Raw genomic sequence first — 12,369 nt, 5'->3', positions numbered from 1 at the left:
AATGGTGGCTGTTATTACAACTCTCCCTCCAAAACATTGTCTTAGCTTGTGCTGTCTGCTGTGGCCTCTAATGGCCACATGTGGCTACAGAGCACTTGAAATGTGGCCATTCCCAACAGAGAAGAGCTATAAATCCAAAATACATACCAACCTTTGAAGGTTTAGTATGATCAAAAAATGTAAAATATCTTAGTCATTTTTATATCGATTACATTTTGAAGCAATAATGTTTTGGCAATATTGCCTTAAATACATTAAAATAAATGTCACCTGTTCTTTTTGTAGCTACTGGGACATTACAAATTATGTAAAAGGCTCATATTATATTTTTATTGGCCAGCATTGGTCTAGACGAACACTGATCAAAATGTCCTGGATATGTGTTTTGAGTTGTGACTCATATTTCTTGATATTGTTATTATTATTGTCATTGATTTATTATTTGTCTACTTTGGAAAAAGTATTTTAGATGGTTTGCTAGAGAAAATAGAGAAGAGTTAGCAATTTCCACAAACCACCTAATTTAACTCCAAGTACCCCTGTAGCTAAGGCAAATACAAGAAATATATTTGGATCACATGGGGTTTTTAAGAAGTCTAGGGATTCACATAAGTTTGTTTGAAAAGAACAGCTTACTCTCTGGCACCGAATTTCAAAGGACTGTTTCCTGTCGCAATCCTGAAATTGCATAGACACCTGCACCTCTCCATCCTCCTTAAACAAAGCTTTTATGAACTTAGAATCCTATGAGTCATGCAAACGCAGTGATGATAATTACACCCCCCTTCGCTTATGTAAATTATCTGATTTGATCCTCGAAGCAGCCCTGCAGGATGGGCTGTGCAAAGACTATTGTTTCTTTTTTATGGACGACAAACCTGAAGATCAGGGAGGACTTCATGACTTGCCCAAGTTTTCATAGTCAGTAAGTAGCAAGGCCAAGGCTCAAAGCTTTGTTGCCTCAAGTGGAAAACTCCCCATGCTTTTGGCAGTCACATGCATTTTGGTGTGAAAGAGACTTGTAGCAGAAAGCAGAGCACAAGACCCCCTTGTCAGGAAATGGGACACATATGCAACTAGGAGGTGGCTATCTCCAAAGATGAAATTCGGCTTAACCACATAGAAGAAATAGATGTTTTTGCACACACGTTCCATTATTCATTACACCCAACTCAAAATATCCCATGTCTTGGCTTTACAATGACTGACAGGAAGGCACATTAGCTGGAAAGCTCCAAGAGCAGCTCTCCAATCACCTGCACCTGGTACATGTCAGATTTTCACTCGTAGGCCCAGGAAGGGGCCTGGGAACTTGCATTTCTCACCAGCTCCCAGGTAATGCCTTAATTGTTGGTATGAGGTTTGAATGAAGAAATTCGAGATGTTTGTTATCTGCTTTCCCCCAAAACTATCTCAACCATGGAGTCCTGATTCTTGACTTGCAAATAAACCAAAACATCCTTGGGGAATTTTTTTTTTTTTAATTAATGCTGATGCTGGAGACCAGTTTTGGGGAATGAAGTTCTCAGAATGGTAAGTTCCCACCTGTCCCCAGGTGTTCTAGAATGTAGTCTTACTGGAAACATTTCAATTGGGACCAAGGGGTTCACATAGCTTGGGCATTTTCTTCTACCCGGGAATTGACCAAGGGTTCCTCAAACCTGAGTACCAGCTACCCATAGAGTTCTTCCCTTTTTCTGTGTGACACCCAGTTGTTCATTCTTGAATTTGGTTATTGAGGGTCAATGGTGTGCACGGCACTGGGTGCATATGGCAGAAAATATTCTTCCCAGTGTGTGTTTTCTAGGGAGCTAAAGTGTTGATTTGAGTGTAACTGGGGGAGAGCAACAGGTGATTTCAAACAGTGATAAGTGAAAGAATGAAAATAGGAATGGATAGTCACTGAAGTAGGTGAGTGGTGGTGATTCAGAAGGGGCGACCAACTTTGAAGGGGACGTAAAAGTGACAAGTTCCACAGAAGGAAACTGGAGTGGGAGGAGACTCCAAGCTCCTGGAGTCTGGTAGTTGGGGTCCGCTACCAGTGGACCAAAGCTGGGGACTCTATTTCCCACCCAGAATAGCTTTTAGGAACACTGACAGAGAACGATAAAACTCCAGCTCCCTGGGTCCCACCTGCAAGTGAATTCATCAGACTCCACGGAGTGGGCGCTCAGCACCTTTATATGGATGTTGAAAACAACCTGCAAGATTTGGATGGAGCTCCCAGCGTGAGAAGTTCCAGATTAGACATGGAAAAGCACCATCGTTAGCTAGAAGTCAAAGAGAGGGTCGGCTGCCTTCTTCCAGCTCAACAAGTGCTGAAATAGCTGGGCATGGTAGTCCCAGCAGCCTCCAGAATTCCCACATCACTCCCTTTCTTTTCCTTTGGAATAAACAGCTGGTGAATACGACATCAATTTAACTATAATGACTGCTTTTAATTTTCATCGCCAATCTATACTGTTACTATGTATTGGGATCCTGGCCGGTGCCAACTGCTCCGGCCACATGTCTGGTTTTCATTTAGGCTCTGAGTTCTTTTCGGGTAGTTGTCTACAGAGGCCTGGTTTAATGCGTAACCCTAATTGCACTGTGGAATTAAGTTGGTGCTGACTATAGCATTTTCAGTTTCAGATTCAAGGAAAGTATCTCATAGGAGGGGGAGAGAAGGGCCTCCCAAGGGTTCCACCCTCTTACCAGCCCCTTATCTTTCTGTATTTTTTACATTCAACGTTTTTTTAAAAATGAAGTGCATAATATGGCTATAAAACTACAGTTTAGATAATGTGGTCAGCCTGCCAGTTTATGTATATGCATATATCTTCTCAGTTTCACAGTGTCCCCTTCTCCACCTCCTAGGCTGACACAGGCCTCGTTTCCCATTAAAAATGCTGGCAGCTTTGACATGAGGATAAAAATGCAATCTGAGCTCCTTCTCCTGAGCTAGGCTTGCTGCTGAGTCCTCCTTGAGCCCCCACAGTCTTTGAGGGAAGCTAGGTTGCTAGCTGATACTCATTTCCAGCAACGTTTGGAGATAGACATCTGCTACATAAAGGACGAAATGAAATATCCTCACATCACTATGTAAGGATAAAAAGGATTTTCTCCAGGATGGCAAGTACTTCTTGGTAAATTAGGATGGGGCCATGATGGCGAAACTTTGCCCACGTTCTGTCCTCGTTCATGAGACGAGATAGAAGAAGATGCCCAATTAAAGTTGAGCAGCAGATGTAATCGCAGCTGAGTTGGAGCAGGCGGTCGGGATGGATTGAGGAACAAATCTGAACTCGGTGCAGCGCCCAGCCCTCTGCTGAGTGGAAGGCAGCCATTGATATACATATATATCGACTTTCCTCCAATATGATTCCCTTCTCGTGGTTCCCTCTTCCGTTTCTTTCTCCAGGCTCTCATTCTACTTGCTGTTCGATAAGTCATTGCCAGGCTGGGTGCTAGAGACTTGTGAGACCCTGCAGAAAGCACAGGAACAAGAGAACTGGGTTGTGTCCCCTCCCTCCATGGGCCTTCCGGCTAGCCACGGGACATAAAGAAAATGATGTCAGGGGCGATTTTGTAAGAGGTGAGTGACAGCAAGTTACCATCAGTTATCTGCCCCAGACTTCAGGGGACGGGGAGACTGAAACTTGTGCCAAGAGGCACTGGATCTGAGACCTTCAGGGTGAGGGAGACTTGATCTTCATGCAGCACCCGAGCACCCAGAAATATTTGAAAGGACCATTGACAGCTCTTCCTGTCCATCCAGGGCCATTGTCCCTTCTCTGTGGCTGTCATCTTTCTGTTAAGTCCCATCGTGGTTGCCTCACCTATGACCCTTCTTTCTTAGGCTGTGTCATGCCCCTGAGGACACTTGGGGACACCCAGTGGCAGGAGTGCCACATGTTACACTCCATTCTTCCCAGGACACCTGCAGCTTACTTTTTCTCAGGATCCCTTGATCTAATACCCCCCGCCCTACTCCTTCCTCTGCTGCCTGTCCCTTAGTGCACGTGAGTGAAGACCTGCCTCCTAGTCTCCCAGCCCTCCAGGCCCTTCTCCTCTCCCTAGGCCCCCATTTATGACCACATCTTATTTGGACACCCCCTTTCTTCAGCTCCTTCCTGTCATTCTTCCCTGCTTACCCTCAGTACTCCATTCCCTCGAGTCTCTAGGTCACCCCCATATACCAAGCCCCTCACAACTTCTCTCCATCACCCCCAATCCCTTAGCTCCTCTCAATGGTACTTACTTAACTGCTTATTAACAGTGACATTTTATGTTCACACAAAAATTGCTAATCTGTAAAGCAAAGTACTCATTAAGCTTTCTAGTGGTTACCGTTGTTTTACATTTGTAAATTCCCAACTCCATCTTGGACCTTGAAGTGCATTTATTTGAAAGATCAGCCTTATCCTGATATCAAAAGAAGGCCTGAGAAAGTTAGGACTTTACATCTGAGCCAGTGGGAGACTTGTCTAAGGCTTTTAAGCAGGAGAATGGCCTGATCAGAAGAGGCTCTGTGGTGGAGGAGGGGTTAGGAGGTACTGAGGAGAGGGAGGAGCAATTGGGAAGTATGTTCTAATGATGCCCTGGGCAGGACCTGACCAGAGGCATCAGCAGGGTTACCAAGAGAAGGTGGAGGAGAGAGACTGAGGAGGTCTCCGACAGGGGACAGAGGAGAGAAGAGAAGGGGGGGGGGTCAGGGTGGTTCCTAGATTTTGGCTTGGACCTTGAGGCATATGGTGAGCCGTGGGTGGGCAGAGTGGGTTTGTGTAGGAAACTGAGGAGTCTGGAAAGCAAAGAGCCCGGGAGACTTGGGATCACTAGAGGGGAGGATGACCTCCTTGACCGGAGAGTCACGTAGCTAGGCTCTGGTTGTCAGAGAGGCATTGTCCCGACACTGTCAAACTCAGAACACTCTTTTTTCTCATGTGTGGCCAGCAGTCATCGAGGACACCAGAGAGAAAGTGCCCAGGCCTTGTGAAGCCTTCAGAAACGGCTCATTAACCCAGCTTGTATGCTAATGCTGTGCTCTTACTATTTCTTCACTCTTGTTTTCCCTTTTTACTCATTCCTTTATTTCTTTTTCTGTGTGTGTATGTTTTATCCATTTGTTGGAAAACACTTCAAGTTCATCAGGGAACAAAAGCAGCAAGAAAGAGACGAAGGATGCTTGGTTTCTGCTGAGAAATTACAATCTAGCCCAGGAGCAGATTTGGCTTAAGTGAAATAATTGGAGAAAATAAAAAACAACTAAAATCGGACCATGTAGTGAGAGTTGAGAGAAAGGAGAAATGAGGGAAAGGGCAGAGCTTGAACATAGGGTCCTAACTGCGGGGAGGTTCCAAATGGTTAAGTTGAAAAAAAGGCAGCACAAGCAAGCCCTTCCGGTTCCTCCAGACCCGGACACCTGACAGCCAGCCAAAGTCAATGTTAGCTAAAGAGGTTTGGCCCCTGTTCAGTCTGATCAAAAATGAATTAGGAGGATGCATATAAACAGGGCTTAGGGGATGGACTCACACACACACACACACACACACACACACATACATGCCGTGAGTCAGGATAATAATTACAGGCTTTTAATAAATGCTAATGTGGTGATAACAACTTCACATAGTTAAGAGTTGTTTGTGCCAAGATCTGACAGTAGCTGATTTGGGATTTTCCCCATTAACCAAAAAAGCTGAGTGGTGAGCTCCTTCCTACCTCCTGCCACCCCTCTCCACCATGCCCCCACCCCCACCATGACTCCAATCACTGACCTTGCCGTTGGCTGTATCTAGGCTCTGCCCAGGTGAACCCGCTGCTGGGGCCTGACTTGCACCGCTGAACGTCGCCTCCTACTTCCCTCAGTACTTGCTGGACAGTGCTTTGGTTTGTCTGAGAAGGGGATGTCCAGTAGCTAGCATGGACTTCAGAGAGGGTCCCAGTTTCCTTCCTCCGTTGCATTCCTGCACCAGGCTTCTGGATCCTACATATAAAAACAAAACCAAAAAACAATGAAACAGAAAGAAGGGCAGGGAGCAAGCCTGAGATGGGAGGATCAAAAGTTCAAGGTCAGCCTCATCAACTTAGTAAGGCCCTATCTCAAAATAAAAAACAAAAAGGGCTGGGGATGTAGCTGGATGTAGCTCAATGGTAAAGCACCCCAGGATTCAATCCCTAGTACCCTTCCCCCCAAAAAAGAGAGAGAGAAAGAGAGAGAGAGAGAGGAGAGAGAGAGAGAGAGAGATTTTTTTTTTCTTCTGCAATTCTTCAAATCTGCAAAGGATGCATTGGGAGTCAGGATACAAAAAGAGGAATAAACCTGCAGCCCACGATTCTAGCCGAAGGTCCCTCAACAGAAACAGAACTCTGCACATTGGGTCGACTCTTGCTCTGTCAAATCCAAAATTGTCCACCACGCACATTTTTCTCAACTCAGACACATTATTGCAAAGTTGGGCTTTAATTCCGAAGGTCTGTGTCCAAACTCCAGCTCCCTGGTTTGCCCACTGCCATGGGAGACCAGCCCGCTTCAGCCTTCTGCCCCGGGATCTTCATTTGCAAACCCCTTTGCATGGAATGAAGATTCAAGGTGAAGGGGAACACAGTCAAAATTCCATGAGAGTGTCTATTACATAGTAGGTCCTCATGAGAGTGTCTGTTATATAATAAGTCCTCAGTTAATCACAGCCAGCATTAATGGGCCGGGCACTGAGCTCAACAGAGTATGCATGACATTTTTTTATTATTTTTATTATCTCTCCCCAAGTAAATTTATATTATTATTACTTTTATAATCCTCCCCTGAATGAACTCCAAGAGGGCTGTGTAGGTATTCAACAAGAGGAAAATCACCCTGAATACACAATAAGTTCCTTTATCTATTCCCTCCGGGAATGGGACTGGAGATCTTTTTTTCATCAGGAAGATCCAAACCTTCCCAAAATTCCCCAGTAGACTTTGTTACATTCTTCTGGCAAGAATCAGAGCCCATGGCTACCTTGGGCTGCAAGAATAAACCAGCTTCTGAAAAAGGGGAGTAGAGTTATGTTTTTGGCTTGGGTGAGTCCTGATTCATCTCCTGTGATCTGCACATTAGTGTTTAAAAATATCAGGGGTCCTATTAACAATAGGAAGGGAGAAAGGGCTGTGTAGCAGCCTCTGTGTCTGTCACAGCTGAGCCCTGTGTGTATGTGACCAGGTTTTCATATACATAGGAAGGAGGGGAGGGAAGGAGGAAAGTAAAGGAGAGGAAAAGACTCATTTGGATTTTTCGACTTTTATCAGGCACATATATTTTATTCTACAATAAATGTTATGAAAGGGAAATGGAGATTAACTGTGGAAATGTGCTAAAGTGAGGGTGAAGGGGGTGACATTTATTTCTCAGTTTTCATGATTTTCTATTATGAGACTCTGTCACCATTTAACTTTTTGCAGGGACTAAGATCAGGGGTGGTCTCTGGGGTGATAGGAGCTCTTCTAGGGGAGCAGGAGGGCTCAGGCTGGCTCCGCGGGCCGTGGTGATCACACAGGCTGATCGTGCGGTGAGTCTGGAGAACATGGAAAGCAAAGGGGAGGTACAGAGCGGGGTCAGGAAGGCCTGGAGACTTCGTCTTGGATGAAGCATAGAAAGTCAGATAAAAGGCCATTCCCAAGGGGCAGCGTGTGTGTGACCCAGCGGGAGCCACCAGCACAGCACGCAGTCCTGGGAAGAAGGGGCTCAGGGCAGAAGTGGAATGAGCTTTGAGGATCAATTTGTTTCAATTCTTTCTTGGGAGAGTCAGGGTCCGTGTGGAATCAGCATCCATTCCAAACTCATTCATCATCCCAGGTTCAGTTCCAGCGTTTCCCCAGCTTCGGACTAGCTACAGGACCCTGGGAGTTTCCTTCACTCACCTGCCTCAGTGTCCTGCCTATAAACGTGGGTGCTGCTGACTCCAGCTGTCAGGCAGGGGGGTCTCGGTGGGACAGCTCCTGTGGAGCTCACGGAACACACTCTGGACCTCAGCAGCTCTTGAGTAAGCATCGCCGTCGATGATGATGTTAGATCCTGTATTTTTCTTTGAGAAATGGATTTCATTTGGGGGGCTTTATCTGTATATCCAAATGTTTAGCAAAATCTTGGTGACCATGTAACAGTAATTCGGCAAACGCGTCCTGATGAGTGGTCTCGCTGCTCCACCAGGTCTATACCTGTGAATTTTAAGACTCTCCTCTTGCACGCCTTCTGCATCCATTTCAGTGGTTCCAGATCCTCTACAAAATAAAGCGAGGTCTGAAACATCTTTGAGAATCCTTCCCTAATTTCCCCAATGTTGTATAATTTAGCAATGCTGAATTACAAATAAAACAAAAAACAACTCCAAGCCTGACATGCGGTTTGTCCTGTGTCAGTGTGTCGGGTACTAGCCCTTGTCAATTGGTTTTCTCTACCTGGGAAATACTTCCATTCTCTTTGCTCATTTGGCAAGCTCCTATTCATCCTTCAAAACCTTTCTTAGATATCATCTTCTTAGGGATGTCCTCCTCGGGTGTCAATTCTTGTCGAATACTCTACTTAAACTGCTTATGTTATATCTGCACTCTGTATTTATGTCTATGCCGATTTTGTTACTTTATTATAATTTGGGTGTTTTCTTTGTCTCTACTTTAAAAGTGTGCATCAAGATGGGAAGAGGCTCACTTATTCATCTCATGCCTGTAGCAGCGAAGTCTAGTTTTGGGTGCATCAATAAATAAATGCTTGTTACTTTGTCAAGCGAGCAGATCTTTTGTGCAGCAGTGACCCCTTGCATGTGTAAATTGCCACATTACCATAAAACAGCTCTTTGTTAAGCCTCAGAACCTATAAGAGAGTCTTATTTGCTAAGGATAAAATAACTCTTTACAGATGCTCAATGATTCTTCTAGAGTTGGTTCCCACAGCTTGCCAACTGTCTCCTGGCTTCTTCTTGTTCCTTCTGGGTTCAAACACATGAAGGGACCAAATTTCTCACTTAATTATTGCTAACAAATAAAACATCAACTAGGCTGTTCTACAACCCATGGCCAGATGACTGGTGGGTGGAGAGTGAGGGGCCTTCCCGTGTGGATGTGGGTCATTCAGCCATTGCTCTATGGTCACGGTCCCATCAGATATGGAAGGCTAAAGGGACTCAAGCCCCCACTTAAGATCCCTGTTTGTGACACATAGGCACCCCTCATTGGCTGGGGCCACAGTATGCTCTTGGCAAATGGCTAAATCAAGATTTAAGTCACTTGAAGTTGGCCAGAGCAGGCACTGCTAAGGAGAGGACCAAGTCTCAGTGTATGAGCAAAGGACGTTGTCCCATCCACGGACTCACCAAGAGGTGATGCAGGAAGTCAAGAGCTGGGGTTTCAGGAACAGGTCAGGAAATGGCCTTCATGTTGGTTCAAGACCAAATCTATGAAAAACATCGCAATTCCCCTCAGGTTCTTGTTGGTGCCAGATCTGATTGTGGGAAAGGTCAGACGAGGAGGATGAGAGAGAACTGTCCCAGGCTCAGGCACCACTGATGGCCTGACGTGACCAAAAGGGGGACCTTCCACTGCCTCTGCTCCCTGCCCAAAGCTGCCTGGTGGCTCTTCTGCTGAGTGTTCCCTGGAAACATCAGCAGTCCCAAGGGCTCCGGGGGAAGAGGTGATGCGACAGCATTAAAGGCTTTGTCCATCACCCTATTGGAGTGAAATGTGTTACTTGAAAGAATTTTTAAAACCTATGTAAATCAGTCACTATGAGAAGATAAGATTGGGGTGGGGGCAGGCAGAGTTGAGTCGGTGATAAAAATAGAGTTTTATCTCCATTTGGACTGATTTTGAAAAGGTTTTTAACCATTGCAACTGAATCCCTTTCAGAACCCCCTCTCTCTTTTCTCTTTCGCGAGTTGCTATGAGAACATGAATCATCTCTTTAGCACAATGACAGCAAGTGTCGCATTTAGGAGCGGACCCTGATTTTTCACTGTTTGTTCTTTGCTCTCGACAAGATAAGCTGTTGTTATTTCTTTCTTCTTGAACAAGCACACCATGATTGCTGAAGTGGTAAGAATAATTGGACCAAATAGTCATGCGATTAATGCAAACAGAGAGAATTCATCTGTTTCGAGTACTGTAAATGCACTTCTGAGGACGGGAGCGCTGCGTTCTCTGTTTATTCTTGGGCTGGAGAACAAATGCTGCTGAGTTCCCTGCCACGGATCCCGGATCTGCGATGCTTCCACAGGGTGGAGACCTTAAATGAACTGGATGAAGGGAGAAGAGGGCGGGGGGCAGGTTGCATTCAGGGGGCAAGGCTGCTCCGCCCCAGGTGGCATCCTCCTCCCCACCCTCTCCAGCTGGGGGACCCAAGGCCTTCTGCTTTCTCAGTGATACATTGTAATTAAATGGAACAGGGATACACTTCAATTACATTGAAACAGAAGGGCAATTTGAGCATGCAAGGTGCTTCACTGGCATTTACATACCACAGGCCTGAGCCCGAGAAGGTTCCACCAGTGGATGGATAAGGACCCCAAGATTCAGAGGTGAATCTCCCAAACTCTTAAGGCTGGTATGTTCAAGTGCTGGGTTCAAATCCAAGGCTGTGTGTTTCAGTGTTGTGGTGAAATGCACTGGGGATAGACTGCCTGCCTTTGAATCCTGGCCTGTCATGTGATGATGGTGTGACCTTGAGCAAGGGACTTGACCTCTCGCTGCCTTAGTTTTCCCATCTGGGGAAAAAAAACAAAAACAAAACTGAGATAACAGTGTTTATCTAGTGAGGCTATTTTAAGGATTAAATGAGTTACATGAAAAGAACACAGAATCCTGCCAGGCCCAGGGAATGTCCCCAACAGAGGCTGACCATGCTGGGGGTTAGTCAAAGCCTAGCAGAATACCTTCCGCCTCCCAGTGGGGTTCTCTGCTCTGCACGCAAGTGACCTGTCACACCTTGGCCAAGGTAATCTCCCTGAAATCCCATGTGTTCCAGATCCTTGATGACTTTGGCAATTCCGCAGTGCCTATGGGGGAACTTGACTGTCCACCTGTGTCCTGGCCGTGCCCTCCTGGCCCACTGCTTTCCTTTGGCCCCTCTCCTCCTGCCTTGGAGTGGCCCTCTGGACAGACCCCTCAGCCCACCCCACCTCTGGCACTAAACTCACCGCCCTCCCCCACCATGGGTCTAAATCCTGGGTAGTTTCAAGTTCCCCAGCCCAACTCCGTGTTCTCCCAGAAATGTCCCTTGCAACCTGAACCCACAGAGATCAGCACCCTTCCTGGCTCTTGGAGTCCAGTGTTGGTGACCCTGTCAGTGCTTCCTACCCTCGGACCGGGCAGGGGAAGGAGCTCAGGCAGAGTTCCACAGGCGTGTGGACCTGGGCCGATGCCACCGTCTGGATTGACACAGGTGTTGGGAGCCTGGCGAGGTGAAGAGGTGACTGTGAAGGTGGGAAGTGGCTGTTCCTGGCTTCCCGCCACACCCCCGTCACTCCACTTCTCAGGGCCTTTCTTCTTACAGTTGGGTGGACATTTTCACCATTCCCCTCATTTCCCTTCAGCCTTCTCTAAACAGAATGGAGACTAAATCCGATTAAATAGCAAAGCCCCTTGTGCAGGCTGTGGCCGGGAGGGGCTCCTCTCTCTGCTTTTGTGTCTGAGGTCAGGGGTCTGCTGTGTCGTTTGCTGTAAGTGGACATTCCCTCCCAGGTTGGAGAAGGTGTTCGCCCCCCTGCTAGAAGTCCTATTAGATCCAGTTTGGCTTTGAGTTTGCCAAAGTACCAGACACGGGGGAAACAGCTCTCCTGCCCCCACACCCCCGAGGAGCAGGCTCAGCCAACACTGTTCTGCTGAGCCGCAGAACAACCCATACAGGTGCTGACTTCCTCCCTGAGAGAGGAAAATACGAAGCTAGAAAAATAGAGGATGTCCCCAGTTTCGTAAGCTCAGTGAGAGGTGGTGGACAGCAGCTGTCCCCGGGGCCCTGCCCACACCCCTCCAGTGCACTGAACGTCCCCAGGCTGATCTCCCATTGCCTGCTCCTGTGTTTCTCTTCCCAGGAGCTTCTTCTAGACAATCGAGCCCACTCTGCCTGCTTCTGACGATCACCCTGGGCCAGAGCTGGAGGAAAGCCCCTTATCCTTAGTGTTGAGAGTCCTTGCCTGTACTACACAAGGTCCCAGGGTCCCCAGAGGGTCAGCTCCTCGTACCTGCAGTGCCCCTCTCTTGACTTGGAGGTTTTTTTTTGGTTCACTGTATTTTTTTCCTCCCTCCCTCCCTCCCCACTCTCCTACTGTTTCCCAGGATTGACCTCCAGGAACAACTTGCACTGAAGCCCTTGTCCCCTGGTCCGCCTCTGATAGTAGATGGTGGCTGTGGTTGACTCTG

The 12,369-nt window shown here is 46.9% G+C and overlaps 1 long non-coding RNA gene across 1 annotated transcript; it reads right to left on the bottom strand.

Annotated features, from left to right (window-relative positions):
* Window positions 1-1,469: 1,469 nt before the first annotated feature.
* Window positions 1,470-6,362, bottom strand: LOC131423828 (uncharacterized). Its single transcript, XR_009225900.1, has 3 exons — window positions 6,305-6,362; window positions 5,760-5,968; window positions 1,470-3,467 (listed from the first exon to the last, which is right to left on the bottom strand). It is a non-coding gene; the product is annotated as an uncharacterized LOC131423828 (long non-coding RNA).
* Window positions 6,363-12,369: the final 6,007 nt, after the last annotated feature.

Source organism: Marmota monax, unplaced genomic scaffold (genome assembly GCF_021218885.2).
Source record: "Marmota monax isolate L192 unplaced genomic scaffold, Marmota_monax_Labrador192_F-V1.1 WCK01_AAM20220418_F8-fsc00024, whole genome shotgun sequence".
In the NCBI taxonomy this organism is placed as follows: domain Eukaryota; kingdom Metazoa; phylum Chordata; class Mammalia; order Rodentia; family Sciuridae; genus Marmota; species Marmota monax.
The sequence above is the reverse complement of the archived record's forward strand: the minus strand, read 5'-3'. Positions and strand labels throughout refer to the sequence as shown.